This window comes from Pseudophryne corroboree, unplaced genomic scaffold, assembly GCF_028390025.1.
Source record: "Pseudophryne corroboree isolate aPseCor3 unplaced genomic scaffold, aPseCor3.hap2 scaffold_1023, whole genome shotgun sequence".
NCBI classification, from domain to species: domain Eukaryota; kingdom Metazoa; phylum Chordata; class Amphibia; order Anura; family Myobatrachidae; genus Pseudophryne; species Pseudophryne corroboree.
In genome coordinates this window covers 55331-70619 of record NW_026967650.1, presented here as the reverse complement: position 1 = coordinate 70619, position 15289 = coordinate 55331, and the positions used below count along the sequence as shown (strand labels likewise).

Below are 15289 nucleotides of genomic sequence, written 5' to 3'. Positions count from 1 at the left end.
GACGAGGGTTGAAGCCAACTTTGACCCACTGCTTGGATGACATCACTATATGCAAATCCATCTGCTGCAGGCCTTCCCCAGGAATGCTTGTACTAGTTGTTGCATTTGGTTTGTTGTTTGGGGGTGCTTCAGTATTAGGCAGCCTTCTGCCCTCCCATGTTTATCTGAAAATATGTGTTCTCCCTGCAGTTGTTGTCCCCAGATGAGAGTTCCCTTGTGCTGCCTCAGTTGAATCTCCTTTACTTGACAGAGATGTGCCTGAGCAGCGGCCCTCCCCAACCCTATCCCAAATCATACTTATTTTGCATAGGCGATACCATGGTCATGAAGATTGTTCTCCCAGGGTGAGGTTCATTCATTGCATTCTGGGTATGCTGACCCCTGTGATTTCCCCAAATGTGGGAAACTCGACTGCATTATTTGTGGTAGTGGGGGACTGTGTTTGTGCTTTCCTCTGGACAGCTCTGGTAAAAGTCAGATTTCTTTGTCTCAGATCTTCCTCTAGCCTTGTTCTTCTTTCGAGAGTTCCCTTGTGCTGCCTCAGTTGGATCTCTTTAACTTGACAGGGGGGTGCCCGAGCAGCGACCCTCCCCAGCTCTAGCCCAACTCCTACTTACTTGCCAGGTGAGATACTATGATCATGAAGGATCTTCTCCCAGGGCAAGGCTCACCCATTGCACTCTGGGTGTGGTGCCCCTGCGATTTCCCCAAATGTGGGAAGCTTGACTGCATAATTTGTGTTTCCCCTGGTCGGCTCTCGTATAATTCAGATCTCTTTGTCTCAGGTCTCTCTCCAGCCTAGTTTGCTGTCTGTTTCCACTTCTTTTTTCATGAGCCCCTCCCTTTTATACCCTTGTGCACTATCCTGACTTCTCCTCCTGTCTGCTTACTTTGTGCCTTCCAATGCACAATGCAAACTACAGGTAGTGCTGTAGGGCCCACACCCTTTTACTTGCCGTACAGAGCAGCTCTGGAGCTGTTACAGTGCCCAGCTACTGCAAGAAATCAGCTTGAATGCTTCAGGGGCTGGGGCACAGCCAACATGAGCCCCACACCGAAGGAGGGTGGAGGTGTTTAATGTGAACTAGGGGTCATCCAAGCACCGCAAAAGGCCGCCATGCCCTGCACGCCCCTTTTCTCTTTTCATATGCAGACGAGGGTTGAAGCCAACTTTGACCCACTGCTTGGATGACATCACCGTATGCAAATCCATCTGCTGCAGGCCTTCCCCCAGGAATGCTTGCACTAGTTGTTGCATTTGGTTTGTTGTTTGGGGATGCTTCAGTATTAGGCAGCCTTCTGCCCTCCCATGTTCATCTGAAAATATGTGTTCTCCCTGCAGTTGTTGTCCCCAGATGAGAGTTCCCTTGTGCTGCCTCAGTTGAATCTCCTTTACTTGACAGAGATGTGCCTGAGCAGCGGCCCTCCCCAGCCCTATCCCAAATCATACTTATTTTGCATAGGAGATACCATGGTCATGAAGATTGTTCTCCCAGGGTGAGGTTCATTCATTGCATTCTGGGTATGCTGACCCCTGTGATTTCCCCAAATGTGGGAAACTCGACTGCATTATTTGTGGTAGTGGGGGACTGTGTTTGTGCTTTCCTCTGGTCAGCTCTGGTAAAAGTCAGATTTATTTGTCTCAGATCTTCCTCTAGCCTTGTTCTTCTTTCGAGAGTTTCCTTGTGCTGCCTCAGTTGGATCTCTTTCACTTGACAGGGGGGTGCCCGAGTAGCGACCCTCCCCAGCTCTAGCCCAACTCCTACTTACCTGCCAGGTGAGATACTATGATCATGAAGGTGCTTCTCCCAGGGCAAGGCTCACCCATTGCACTCTGATTTCCCCAAATGTGGGAAGCTTGACTGCATAATTTGTGTTTCCCCTGGTCGGCTCTCGTATAATTCAGATCTCTTTGTCTCAGGTCTCTCTCCAGCTTAGTTTGCTGTCTGTTTCCACTTCTTTTTTCATGAGCCCCTCCCTTTTATACCCTTGTGCACTATCCTGACTTCTCCTCCTGTCTGCTTACTTTGTGCCTTCCAATGCACAATGCAAACTACAGGTAGTGCTGCAGGGCCCACACCCTTTTACTTGCCGTACAGAGCAGCTCTGGAGCTGTTACAGTGCCCAGCTGCTGCAAGAAATCAGCTTGAATGCTTCAGGGGCTGGGGCATAGCCAACATGAGCCCCACACCGAAGGAGGGTGGAGGTGTTTAATGCGAACTAGGGGTCATCCAAGCGCCGCAAAAGGCCGCCATGCCCTGCACGCCCCTTTTCTCTTTTCATATGCAGACGAGGGTTGAAGCCAACTTTGACCCACTGCTTGGATGACATCACCGTATGCAAATCCATCTGCTGCAGGCCTACCCCCAGGAATGCTTGCACTAGTTGATGCATTTGGTTTGTTGTTTGGGGGTGCTTCAGTATTAGGCAGCCTTCTGCCCTCCCATGTTCATCTGAAAATATGTGTTCTCCCTGCAGTTGTTGTCCCCAGATGAGAGTTCCCTTGTGCTGCCTCAGTTGAATCTCCTTTACTTGACAGAGATGTGCCTGAGCAGCGGCCCTCCCCAGCCCTATCCCAAATCATACTTATTTTGCATAGGAGATACCATGGTCATGAAGATTGTTCTCCCACGGTGAGGTTCATTCATTGCATTCTGGGTATGCTGACCCCTGTGATTTCCCCAAATGTGGGAAACTCGACTGCTTTATTTGTGGTAGTGGGGGACTGTGTTTGTGCTTTCCTCTGGTCAGCTCTGGTAAAAGTCAGATTTCTTTGTCTCAGATCTTCCTTTAGCCTTGTTCTTCTTTCGAGAGTTCCCTTGTGCTGCCTCAGTTGGATCTCCTTCACTTGACAGGGGGGTACCCGAGCAGCGACCCTCCCCAGCTCTAGCCCAACTTCTACTTACCTGGCAGGTGAGATACTATGATCATGTAGGTGCTTCTCCCAGGGCAAGGCTCACCCATTGCACTCTGGGTGTGCTGCTCCTGCGATTTCCCCAAATGTGGGAAACTTGACTGCATAATTTGTGTTTCCACTGGTCGGCTCTCGTATAATTCAGATCTCTTTGTCTCAGGTCTCTCTCCAGCCTAGTTTGCTGTCTGTTTCAACTTCTCTTTTCTTGAGCCGCTCCCTTCTATGCCCTTGCGCACTATCCTGACTTCTCCCGTCTGCTTACTTTGTGCCTTCCAATGCACAATGCAAACTACAGGTAGTGCTGCAGGGCCCACACCCTTTTACTTGCCGTTCAGAGCTGCTCTGGAGCTGTTACAGTGCCCAGCTGCTGCAATAAATCAGCTTGAATGCTTCAGGGGATGGGGCATGGCCAACATGAGCCCCACACCAAAGGAGGGTGGGGTGTTTAATGCGAACTAGGGGTCATCCAAGCACCGCAAAAGGCCGCCATGCCCTGCACGCCCCTTTTCTCTTTTCATATGCAGATGAGGGTTGAAGCCAACTTTGACCCACTGCTTGGATGACATCACCGTATGCAAATCCGTCTTCTGCAGAACTTCCCCCAGGAATGCTTGCACTAGTTGTTGCATTTGGTTTGTTGTTTGGGGGTGCTTCAGTATTAGGCAGCCTTCTGCCCTCCCATGTTCATCTGAAAATATGTGTTCTCCCTGCAGTTGTTGTCCCCAGATGAGAGTTCCCTTGTGCTGCCTCAGTTGAATCTCCTTTACTTGACAGAGATGTGCATGAGCAGCGGCCCTCCCCAGCCCTATCCAAAATCATACTTATTTTGCATAGGAGATACCATGGTCATGAAGATTACTCTCCCAGGGTGAGGTTCATTCATTGAATTCTGGGTATGCTGACCCCTGTGATTTCCCCAAATGTGGGAAACGTGACTGCTTTATTTGTTGGTAGTGGGGGACTGTGTTTGTGTTTTCCTCTGATCTCTGGTAAAAGTCAGATTTCTTTGTTTCAGATCTTCCTCTAGCCTTGTTCTTCTTTCGAGAGTTTCCTTGTGCTGCCTCAGTTGGATCTCCTTCACTTGACAGGGGGGTGCCCGAGCAGCGACCCTCCCCAGCTCTAGCCCAACTCCTACTTACCTGCCAGGTGAGATACTATGATCATGAAGGTGCTTCTCCCAGGGCAAGGCTCACCCATTGCACTCTGGGTGTGCTGCCCCTGCGATTTCCCCAAATGTGGGAAACTTGACTGCATAATTTGTGTTTCCCCTGGTCAGGTCTCGTATAATTCAGATCTCTTTGTCTCAGGTCTCTCTCCAGCCTAGTTTGCTGTCTGTTTCCACTTCTCTTTTCTTGAGCCGCTCCCTTCTATGCCCTTGCGCACTATCCTGACTTCTCCTCCTTTCTGCTTACTTTGTGCCTTCCAACGCACAATGCGAACTACAGGTAGTGCTGCAGGGCCCACACCCTTTTACTTGCCTTACAGAGCAGCTCTGGAGCTGTTACAGTGCCCAGCTGCTGCAAGAAATCAGCTTGAATGCTTCAGGGGCTGGGGCATAGCCAACATGAGCCCCACACCGAAGGAGGGTGGAGGTGTTTAATGCAAACTAGGGGTCAGCCAAGTGCTGCAAAAGGCCACCATGCCCTGCACGCCCCTTTTCTCTTTTCATATGCAGACGAGGGTTGAAGCCAACTTTGACCCACTGCTTGGATGACATCACCATATGCAAATCTATCTGCTGCAGGCCTTCCCCCAGGAATGCTTGCACTAGTTGTTGCATTTGGTTTGTTGTTTGGGGGTGCTTCAGTATTAGGCAGCCTTCTGCCCTCCCATGTTCATCTGAAAATATGTGTTCTCCCTGCAGTTGTTGTCCCCAGATGAGAGTTCCCTTGTGCTGCCTCAGTTGAATCTCCTTTACTTGACAGAGATGTGCCTGAGCAGCGGCCCTCCCCAGCCATATCCCAAATCATACTTATTTTGCATAGGAGATACCATTGTTATGAAGATTGTTCTCCCAGGGTGCGGTTCATTCATTGCACTCTGGGTATGCTGACCCCTGTGATTTCCCCAAATGTGGGAAACTCGACTGCATTATTTGTGGTAGTGGTGGACTGTGTTTGTGCTTTCCTCTGGTCAGCTCTGGTAAAAGTCAGATTTCTTTGTCTCAGATCTTCCTCTAGCCTTGTTCTTCTTTCGAGAGTTCCTTTGTGCTGCCTCAGTTGGATCTCCTTCACTTGACAGGGGGGTGCCCGAGCAGCGACCCTCCCCAGCTCTAGCCCAACTCCTACTTACCTGCCAGGTGAGATACTATGATCATGAAGGTGCTTCTCCAAGGGCAAGGCTCACCCATTGCACTCTGGGTGTGCTGCTCCTGCGATTTCCCCAAATGTGGGAAACTTGACTGCATAATTTGTGTTTCCCCTGGTCAGGTCTCGTATAATTCAGATATCTTTGTCTCAGGTCTCTCTCCAGCCTAGTTTGCTGTCTGTTTCCACTTCTCTTTTCTTGAGCCGCTCCCTTCTATGCCCTTGCGCACTATCCTGACTTCTCCTCCTTTCTGCTTACTTTGTGCCTTCCAACGCACAATGCGAACTACAGGTAGTGCTGCAGGGCCCACACCCTTTTACTTGCCTTACAGAGCAGCTCTGGAGCTGTTACAGTGCCCAGCTGCTGCAAGAAATCAGCTTGAATGCTTCAGGGGCTGGGGCATAGCCAACATGAGCCCCACACCGAAGGAGGGTGGAGGTGTTTAATGCAAACTAGGGGTCAGCCAAGTGCCGCAAAAGGCCACCATGCCCTGCACGCCCCTTTTCTCTTTTCATATGCAGACGAGGGTTGAAGCCAACTTTGACCCACTGCTTGGATGACATCACCATATGCAAATCTATCTGCTGCAGGCCTTCCCCCAGGAATGCTTGCACTAGTTGTTGCATTTGGTTTGTTGTTTGGGGGTGCTTCAGTATTAGGCAGCCTTCTGCCCTCCCATGTTCATCTGAAAATATGTGTTCTCCCTGCAGTTGTTGTCCCCAGATGAGAGTTCCCTTGTGCTGCCTCAGTTGAATCTCCTTTACTTGACAGAGATGTGCCTGAGCAGCGGCCCTCCCCAGCCATATCCCAAATCATACTTATTTTGCATAGGAGATACCATTGTTATGAAGATTGTTCTCCCAGGGTGCGGTTCATTCATTGCACTCTGGGTATGCTGACCCCTGTGATTTCCCCAAATGTGGGAAACTCGACTGCATTATTTGTGGTAGTGGTGGACTGTGTTTGTGCTTTCCTCTGGTCAGCTCTGGTAAAAGTCAGATTTCTTTGTCTCAGATCTTCCTCTAGCCTTGTTCTTCTTTCGAGAGTTCCTTTGTGCTGCCTCAGTTAGATCTCCTTCACTTGACAGGGGGGTGCCCGAGCAGCGACCCTCCCCAGCTCTAGCCCAACTCCTACTTACCTGCCAGGTGAGATACTATGATCATGAAGGTGCTTCTCCCAGGGCAAGGCTCACCCATTGCACTCTGGGTGTGCTGCCCCTGCAATTTCCCCAAATGTGGGAAACTTGACTGCATAATTTGTGTTTCCCCTGGTCGGCTCTCGTATAATTCAGATCTCTTTGTCTCAGGTCTCTCTCCAGCCTAGTTTGCTGTCTGTTTCCACTTCTCTTTTCTTGAGCCCCTCCCTTCTATACCCTTGTGCACTATCCTGACTTCTCCTCCCGTCTGCTTACTTTGTGCCTTCCAATGCACAATGCAAACTACAGGTAGTGCTGCAGGGCCCACACCCTTTTACTTGCCTTACAGAGCAGCTCTGGAGCTGTTACAGTGCCCAGCCGCTGCAAGAAATCAGCTTGAATGCTTCATGGGATGGGGCATGGCCAACATGAGCCCCACACCAAAGGAGGGTGGGGGTGTTTAATGCGATCTAGGGGTCATCCAAGCAGCGCAAAAGGCCGCCATGCCCTGCACGCCCCTTTTCTCTTTTCATATGCAGATGAGGGTTGAAGCCAACTTTGACCCACTGCTTGGATAACATCACCATATGCAAATCCATCTGCTGCAGGCCTTCCCCCAGGAATGCTTGCACTAGTTGTTGCATTTGGTTTGTTGTTTGGGGGTGCTTCAGTATTAGGCAGCCTTCTGCCCTCCCATGTTCATCTGAAAATATGTGTTCTCCCTGCAGTTGTTGTCCCCAGATGAGAGTTCCCTTGTGCTGCCTCAGTTGAATTTCCTTTACTTGACAGAGATGTGCCTGAGCAGCGGCCCTCCCCAGCCCTATCCCAAATCATACTTATTTTGCATAGGAGACACCATGGTCATGAAGATTGTTCACCCAGGGTGAGGTTCATTCATTGCATTCTGGGTATGCTGACCCCTGTGATTTCCCCAAATGTGGGAAACTCGCCTGCATTATTTGTGGTAGTGGGGGACTGTGTTTGTGTTTTCCGCTGGTCAGCTCTGGTAAAAGTCAGATTTCTTTGTCTCAGATCTTCCTCTAGCCTTGTTCTTCTTTCGAGAGTTCCATTGTGCTGCCTCAGTTGGATCTCCTTCACTTGACAGGGGGGTGCCCGAGCAGCGACCCTCCCCAGCTCTAGCCCAACTCCTATTTACCTGCCAGGTGAGATACTATGATCTTGAAGGTGCTTCTCCCAGGGCAAGGCTCACCCATTGCACTCTGGCTGTGCTGCCCCTGCGATTTCCCCAAATGTGGGAAACTTGACTGCATAATTTGTGTTTCCCCTGGTCGGCTCTCGTATAATTCAGATCTCTTTGTCTCAGGTCTCTCTCCAGCCTAGTTTGCTGTCTGTTTCCACTTCTCTTTTCTTGAGCCGCTCCCTTCTATGCCCTTGCGCACTATCCTGACTTCTCCCGTCTGCTTACTTTGTGCCTTCCAACGCACAATGCGAACTACAGGTAGTGCTGCAGGGCCCACACCCTTTTATTTGCCTTACAGAGCAGCTCTGGAGCTGTTACAGTGCCCAGCTGCTGCAAGAAATCAGCTTGAATGCTTCAGGGGCTGGGGCATAGTCAACATGAGCCCCACACCGAAGGAGGGTGGAGGTGTTTAATGCGAACTAGGGGTCATCCAAGCGCCGCAAAATGCCGCCATGCCCTGCATAACCCTTTTCTCTTTTCATATGCAGATGAGGGTTCCAGCCAACTTTGGCCCACTGCTTGGATGACATCACCGTATGCAAATTCGTCTCCTGCAGACCTTCCCCCAGGAATGCTTGTACTAGTTATTGCATATGGTTTGATATTTGATGGTGCTTCAGTATTAGGCAGCCTTCCGCCCTCCCATGTTCATCTGAAAAGATGTGGTCTCCCTGCAGTTGTTGTCCCCAGACGAGAGTTCCCTTGTGCTTCCTCAGTTGAATCTCCTTAACTTGACGGGGGAGGGGCTGCCCGAGCAGCCACCCTCCCCAGCCCTATCCCAACTCATACTTATTTTGCATATGAGATCTCTATATCATGAAGATTGTTCTCACAGGGTGAGGTTCATCCATTATATTTTAAAATAGGAAGGTTCAAATTACATATTTGAATTGCATCTATGTGCTGGATTCAAATGTCCCCCCCCCTTCCTTTCTCAATTGTGCCCATCAGCAGCTATTCTAAGGTTGCTGCCAATGGGTGTGACACATTAATTTCTTCTGTGGGGTACACTGGACTCCACAAGGATTCACATTGGGGTGTAGAGTAGGATCTTGATCTGAGGCACCAACCGGCTCAAAGCTTTTGACTGTTCCCAAGATGCTCAGCGCATTCTCCTCTATAACCCCGCTTCCATGAACAGGGAGCTCAGTTTGTAGTTGTTGCCTTCAGTAGCAGGCCACTTAACAGGGGCCTGCCTCAAGCAGCCTATTCTTAGCTATTAATTTTGACAAGAAAAGAAGAACTTTTTTTATGAGAATCTACAAGGGCTGCAGCAGGCTAGGTCTAATAGACATCTTTACTGCAGCTTCATCACTCCCAGCGGCACTGTATACTCCCGTGCCCTGGTTGCTGGGTCACTGCAGCGGAGGCTCCGGTTTCTTCCTAAGGTCAGTCACACACAATGTAACACCCCGGTATAACAAGTGTGTAAACTATGTGGAACAGGTCAGGGATACCTTGATGGACTATTCCTCCTTCAGCAGCAGCTCTTCTCTATTCCTGGCAGAGAGGCAAGGTTTCCCCAGACACAAAGAAAGGCAGGCAGGGCTTTGTATGAAAGAATAAATGGTTTACCACATAACTCAGAAAAGGAACTGATTACAGTAGGGAAGGGAAAGATTTGATTCAAGCAACTTAAACACAGACACCATATACACTTTAAGTCATTACACAAATGGTAATATAACTAAATCTGAGATTAATACTATGTTGCTTAGTAATAGAAATCAACTTATGCAGACAATATTTAAGTCCCAGATAACATTGGTGTCACTGCAGGGAGTCTCTATGTGCACGTTGGGGCCCGGTTATGTTGTTACATAGTTATATGCAGCTATTGTCTCCTTTAGCTGTGAACAAAATATTGTAGCTCTGTGTAGTAAAGATGATTGTTTAAAACAAACTGGAGCTGCTTCCCATGTAAATCGCTGCATAGGTATAGTAAATATAGGATAATGTCCTTTGCAGTGGAGTAGGTTTCAGTATAAATATGGATTTATCTCACCCAGTCAATAGATGTTTCTGAGGCAGTTTCCCCTCAGATGTAGGCCAGTCAGCATTGGTATAAAGGCTTTATACTCTCCTGTCTCTGACACTTGCTGTGCACTCTCTTGGCTGAGAGTGTCATGGCGTTCTTACTTGTTAATTGCTGCACTTCCACTGCTGTATTTTGCACTACTGCTTACTCTCTCATGCAATTTTCAGCTTATTTGTCTCCCCTCTCTCAGCTGCTCATCTCTGCGTAATGGCGTCGCCAGCTCTTTCCTCACCATGGCTCCAACTGACTTCTCAAACTGCTGTTCAATTTTCTTTTAAATAAACTTTATTTAAAATGGCACAGGCAACTACACTGTTGTCAAAAATGTCCTTGTTGTTATGGGATATCACACGTGCCCCCCCCCCAAAACATGCGTGTCCTCACGCATTTTGGTTTTATCCCTATATAAACTTCTCACTATATCCAGTCACATTCATTAGTGAACACAGATTATGTCTGAAACATTAACATTTATCAACATTTTTAACATCAGTATCTGATAGGTATAATTCCTTTTGTGCTATAGTACATTAACACATGCTCCTGGAGCAATCGGTTGAAATCTGGACAGTATATGGTCTTGAAAAGTTTGTCTAGGAAACCTCAACCCCCCTGCCATGGATGAGTATTGAACTCTTTCTAAACTGTCTTTGGGACATGCTGTACAAAACTGCAGCTGACTATGGTGGTTTTCTGTTTTGCAAGCCCTAGTCTTCTTGCCTCCTTGTCGGTGACAAACCACCTTAGTCTGCTGTAAATACATTTTATGAGCCTCTTCCATTCCATCTTGGGATTCAGTATCACAGCTGGTTTGGGACAATGGATTCTGGAGAGAAAGAGGCAGCAAGGTTCTTCTTACAGAACAGGTTGGACAGTTTCGGCACCATCTCTTGATGTCTTCCCTCATTTCAACCCAAAAGAACTTTTTCCAGATGCTTGTTTCCATCCTTTTGCACCCAGGGTGACCTGACTTGTCGTGATATTCTTCAAGCACATAACAAGCACTTTGTCTTGGAATTACAAGTTGACTGATCCTATAATGAGTATTAGGATCCACACTACATCGAACCAACTGTCCTTTCTCTTCAAACAGCCTTTCTCGCTGTCTCAACAACTTCAGGAGTTCTGGCGAGGATTCTTGCCTTTGTCGCTTGGTCAGGTATTTCCCAATCTTCAGTAAGGCTTTGAGGTGTCTTATCATCTGACTTTTATCTTGCAGGTGGTCAAAACTGGTTCCTTGAATAGGTTGCTCACAGTTTCTAGAACTGGATGCTATATTATTCATGCCTAACATTGAAGCATTCTTTCGGATAATCTGGACACTGGAGATGGGCATTTCTATCATTATTTGGCTAGCCTTATTTTTTTCATGTTCCTCTCTTACAGATAATTCTGTTATCATTCTTCCCTTTTGTTTGGCTATCCCAGGTTGAAGGCCTTGTTTCTCCTGGTGCTTGTCAGTTTGAAACTCTCCTTGGAGTGCTGCTACGAGCTCCTCACAGCAGTTCCGCAACACATTCATGCCCACTATCACTGGAGGCAATCCATCATCTTGGGCAGTGGTGATGCCTTGCTGTGGTAGCACTGTTCGTCCGATTTGAATTTCAGCTTCCCAGTATCCTTTGCAAGGGATGCAGTGCCCATTGCTTGCAATCGGGTTTATCAATGTGGAAGTTGACGGAAACATCTGTTCCTCAGTCCAATGCTGCTCAAACTGTGTTGCTTGTATTGTGGTCACTTGTGATCCAGTGTCTAAGAGAGTGGGCATTGAGACTCCATTGATGCAAACTTGAACCACCGGGCATTGGCTAACATAACGGGTTAACCACATGAATTTGGAGTTTAAATGATCTGGCTGCTCAAATTCTCTCTTAATTTGTCCGCTTCCTTCACAGCTTTGAAAAATGGGTCGCCTTTGGGAGGCAAAGTGGTTGGAAAAAAGTGTCTCCCTGTTTCTATGTAGGTCCCATTGGGAACTGTTCAGTGGTCTCCTCTCCTGGCACCATTCCATTTCTTCATGGAGCAGTGCCTGCTGTCTCTTCAGAATCTGCAGGTCTCTGCGCATCTCTGTCACACCACGTGTCAGTTCAGCCAGCAGACTTCGTAACTCACTAGAAGAGTCAAATATGCATGTCTTTGAACATGGCACTGTCACTCCTTTTACTGTAGGTGGGTAAGTAGCTCCTTTAAAACTTGACTCCTGGGCATCAGAATTCTCTTGATACCGTGGCATCTCTGGAATAGACTCTTGTGGAACAGCCCCTGAAGTAAGACTGGAGCCTAGAACTTTAATCGCAGCCTCTTTAAAATCCAGGAATGTGCTTCCAGGCTTCTGCAATCTCAATAGTCGCAGCTGAGTTTTTACAAATTCGCCCCTTGCACCTTCAGTGAACTGGTCCAATTACATTTTCTCTTTGTCATGCACTTCCTCAGGGTCTGCTTGCTGAACATCTCTGAGTGCTTCCTGAAAGCTGAGGGCATAGCCCCGTAGTGACTCTCCTGGTTGTTGCTTTCGAGCAAAGAAGTGCATTTTAAGTTCTGACACTGTCCTTGTGTCAAATGTGGTAGCAAGCCTGTTGAGGATCTGGTCCACAGTCTTCTTCTCTTCAGTAGGCCAGGAAGTAACCTCTCTAAGTGCAAGCCCTTTCAACTGTCCCATCAAGATCTCCACCTTTTGCTGCTCTTTCAGCGGGTACAGACGAAACAAAGACTGCAGTAGTATCCTCATCAGTTTATTTTTGTCAATTACCATTTTAATAATCGGGTAAAGAAAATTAAGTGGATTTTTGAAAGAAAACAATACTGTCAATATACTATTAAAACAAATTAAAATGGTAAAAGTTATTGTACTTTAAGTAAAAATAAAAGAGCAAAAATATCAATCCCAGTTTTGGATTACTTTAATTAACAAAAAAAAATGCATATAGCAGAGGATAGTTTCAATCTGCCTACCTCTGGGCTATGGACCCAGCATGCTTCCATTACAGTACTCTGCTGCACATGTAATTGCAAGAGATCCTGAAGCACTCACTCATCATGGGAAAGTACCAATGTGTTTCTTCATTGGTTGATGGAAGAAACATCTTACAAAAACTCTCCAGATTATTGACTATTTAAAGTTTTTCTTGGAAACGTTCTAGATGAATGCTTATCAGCCTTTGTCAGTATATACTTTCGCAAAGTGTCGCTGTGGCGCAATCAGTTAGTGTGTACGGCTATTAACCAAAAGGTTGGTGGTTCAATCGCACCCAGGGACGTAATTGACCTTGTTATCAGATTTTGGTGATCTTTAAGTAGACAAGTCAAAATTTCAAAAACCCCTCTTATGGTGTAGGGCAGGCCTGGCCAACCTGTGGCTCTCCAGCTGTTGTAAAACTACAAGTCCCATCATGCCTTGCCACAGTTTTGCTATTAGGGAATGCTAAAACGATAGCAGGGCATGCTGGGATGTGTAGTTTCACAACATGTGGAGAGCCACAGGTTGGCCAGGCCTGGTGTAGGGTACCTGGCCTTCTCTGATGTAATCAGAGTTAGATTTGATTCAGTGATTTTATAAAAACAGCTAGGAAGCACAATTTAGCAGTGGTTTGCAGAGAAAAAGAAATATGCTGGCAAAAAAATCCAATTGAGTGATTAAACAGCTCTTCATTTTCTGGCTTTACTTTTATGCTAACAAATTTGTTCTCTGAAAAGTGTCCACAAAGCCAAATATCTGATTAACATCTTTGTAGGGATGGTTTTTCACCTATTACTAAATTAAACTTGCTTCATTGGAAAGGCAGCAAGATGCATCCTCATTTCAATATCTACTGAAATAATACAGGTTGACACCAGGAAACATTAACGCCACTGCATCCTTGCTGCTTTCTCATGTGGAAGTCTGTTTAATGTGAAAACAAGGTGATATCTAATTAGCACACAGGTAAGGAATTAAGAAAATCTTTATTTAAGGGTGAAGATGTTTCTCACAAAATCGTTGCCCCAATGCATCATTGAAATTCAAGCTGGAAAGATGATTTTAATATATCACTTGTACATTTTGTATTGCTCTTCTGGTGACAATGTAGTTTGTTTTTGTCAATTACCATTTTAATAATAGGGTAAAGAAAATTAAGTGGATTTTTGAAAGAAAACAATACTGTCAATATACTATTAAAACAAATTAAAATGGTAAAAGTTATTGTACTTTAAGTAAAAATAAAAGCTAAAATATCAATCCCAGTTTTGGATTACTTTAATGAACAAAAAAAAATGCATATAGCAAAGGATAGTTTCAATCTGCCTACCTCTGGGTTATGGACCCAGCATGCTTCCATTACAGTACTCTGCTGCACATGTAAGTGCAAGAGATCCTGAAGCACTCACTCATCATGCGAAAGTACCAATGTGTTTCTTCATTGGTTGCTGGAAGAAACATCTTACAAAAACTCTCCAGATTATTGACTTTTTAAAGTTTTTCTAGGAAACGTTCTAGATGAATGCTTATTAGTCTTTGTCAGTATTTACTTTTTGCAAAGTGTGTCTGTGGCGCAATCGGTTAGTGTGTTCAGCTATTAATCAAAAGGTTGGTGGTTCAATCCCACCCAGGGACGTGATTGACCTTGTGATCAGATTTTGGTGATATTTAAGTAGACAAGTCAAAATTGCAAACCCCCTCTTATGGTGTAGGGTACCCGGCCTTCTCTGATGTAATCAGAGTTAGATTTGATTAAGTGATTTTATAAAAAAAACAGCTAGGAAGCACAATTTAGCAGTGAGTTGCAGAGAAAAAGAAAAATGCTGGCAGAAAAATCCAATTGAGTGATTAAACAGCTCTTCATTTTCTGGCTTTATTTTTATGATAACAAATTTGTTCTCTGAAAAGTGTCCACAAAGCCAAGTATCTGATTAACATCTTTGTAGGGATGGTTTTTCACCTATTACTAAATTAAACTTGCTTCATTGGAAAGGCAGCAAGATGCATCCTCATTTCAATATCTACGGAAATAATACAGGTTGACACCATGAAACATTAACGCCACTGCATCTTTGCTGTTTTCTCATGTGGAAGTCTGTTTAATGTGAAAACAAGGTGATATCTAATTAGCACACAGGTAAGGAATTAAGAAAATCTTTATTTAAGGGTGAAGATGTTTCTCACAAAATCGTTGCCCCAATGCATCATTGAAATCCAAGCTGGAAAGATGATTTTAATATATTACTTGAACATTTTATATTGCTCTTCTGGTGATAATGTAGTTTGTTTTTGTCAATTACCATTTTAATAATCGGGTAAAGAAAATTAAGTGGATTTTTGAAAGAAAACAATATTGTCAATATACTATTAAAACAAATTAAAATGGTAAAAGTTATTGTACTTTAAGTAAAAATAAAAGAGCAAAAATATCAATCCCAGTTTTGGATTACTTTAATTAACAAAAAAAAAATGCATATAGCAGAGGATAGTTTCAATCTGCCTACCTCTGGGTTATGGACCCAGCATGCTTCCATTACAGTACTCTGCTGCACATGTAAGTGCAAGAGATCCTGAAGCACTCACTCATCATGGGAAAGTACCAATGTGTTTCTTCATTGGTTGATGGAAGAAACATCTTACAAAAACTCTCCACATTATTGACTTTTTAAAATGTTTCTAGGAATCGTTCTAGATGAATGCTTATTAGCCTTTGTCAGTATAGACTTTTGCAAAGTGTT

General features: G+C 45.6%; 13 non-coding genes across 13 annotated transcripts; all 13 read left to right on the top strand.

Moving 5' to 3' along the window:
- Positions 1-293: 293 nt before the first annotated feature.
- LOC134988106 (U1 spliceosomal RNA) lies at positions 294-457 on the top strand. The gene has a single exon (XR_010193633.1). It is a non-coding gene; the product is annotated as a U1 spliceosomal RNA (small nuclear RNA).
- A 152-nt stretch (positions 458-609) lies between these two features.
- On the top strand, positions 610-772 carry LOC134988066 (U1 spliceosomal RNA). The gene has a single exon (XR_010193597.1). It is a non-coding gene; the product is annotated as a U1 spliceosomal RNA (small nuclear RNA).
- Positions 773-1446: 674 nt separating this feature from the next.
- On the top strand, positions 1447-1610 carry LOC134988119 (U1 spliceosomal RNA). Its single transcript, XR_010193646.1, has one exon. It is a non-coding gene; the product is annotated as a U1 spliceosomal RNA (small nuclear RNA).
- A 972-nt stretch (positions 1611-2582) lies between these two features.
- On the top strand, positions 2583-2746 carry LOC134988134 (U1 spliceosomal RNA). The gene has a single exon (XR_010193660.1). It is a non-coding gene; the product is annotated as a U1 spliceosomal RNA (small nuclear RNA).
- Positions 2747-2898: 152 nt separating this feature from the next.
- LOC134987992 (U1 spliceosomal RNA) lies at positions 2899-3061 on the top strand. Its single transcript, XR_010193531.1, has one exon. It is a non-coding gene; the product is annotated as a U1 spliceosomal RNA (small nuclear RNA).
- Positions 3062-3731: 670 nt separating this feature from the next.
- On the top strand, positions 3732-3896 carry LOC134988057 (U1 spliceosomal RNA). Its single transcript, XR_010193588.1, has one exon. It is a non-coding gene; the product is annotated as a U1 spliceosomal RNA (small nuclear RNA).
- A 149-nt stretch (positions 3897-4045) lies between these two features.
- LOC134988008 (U1 spliceosomal RNA) lies at positions 4046-4208 on the top strand. Its single transcript, XR_010193548.1, has one exon. It is a non-coding gene; the product is annotated as a U1 spliceosomal RNA (small nuclear RNA).
- Positions 4209-4882: 674 nt separating this feature from the next.
- On the top strand, positions 4883-5046 carry LOC134988136 (U1 spliceosomal RNA). The gene has a single exon (XR_010193662.1). It is a non-coding gene; the product is annotated as a U1 spliceosomal RNA (small nuclear RNA).
- A 152-nt stretch (positions 5047-5198) lies between these two features.
- Positions 5199-5361, top strand: LOC134988042 (U1 spliceosomal RNA). The gene has a single exon (XR_010193576.1). It is a non-coding gene; the product is annotated as a U1 spliceosomal RNA (small nuclear RNA).
- Positions 5362-6035: 674 nt separating this feature from the next.
- On the top strand, positions 6036-6199 carry LOC134988135 (U1 spliceosomal RNA). Its single transcript, XR_010193661.1, has one exon. It is a non-coding gene; the product is annotated as a U1 spliceosomal RNA (small nuclear RNA).
- Positions 6200-6351: 152 nt separating this feature from the next.
- Positions 6352-6514, top strand: LOC134988003 (U1 spliceosomal RNA). The gene has a single exon (XR_010193542.1). It is a non-coding gene; the product is annotated as a U1 spliceosomal RNA (small nuclear RNA).
- Positions 6515-7188: 674 nt separating this feature from the next.
- On the top strand, positions 7189-7352 carry LOC134987984 (U1 spliceosomal RNA). Its single transcript, XR_010193524.1, has one exon. It is a non-coding gene; the product is annotated as a U1 spliceosomal RNA (small nuclear RNA).
- A 152-nt stretch (positions 7353-7504) lies between these two features.
- Positions 7505-7667, top strand: LOC134988062 (U1 spliceosomal RNA). The gene has a single exon (XR_010193594.1). It is a non-coding gene; the product is annotated as a U1 spliceosomal RNA (small nuclear RNA).
- Positions 7668-15289: the final 7622 nt, after the last annotated feature.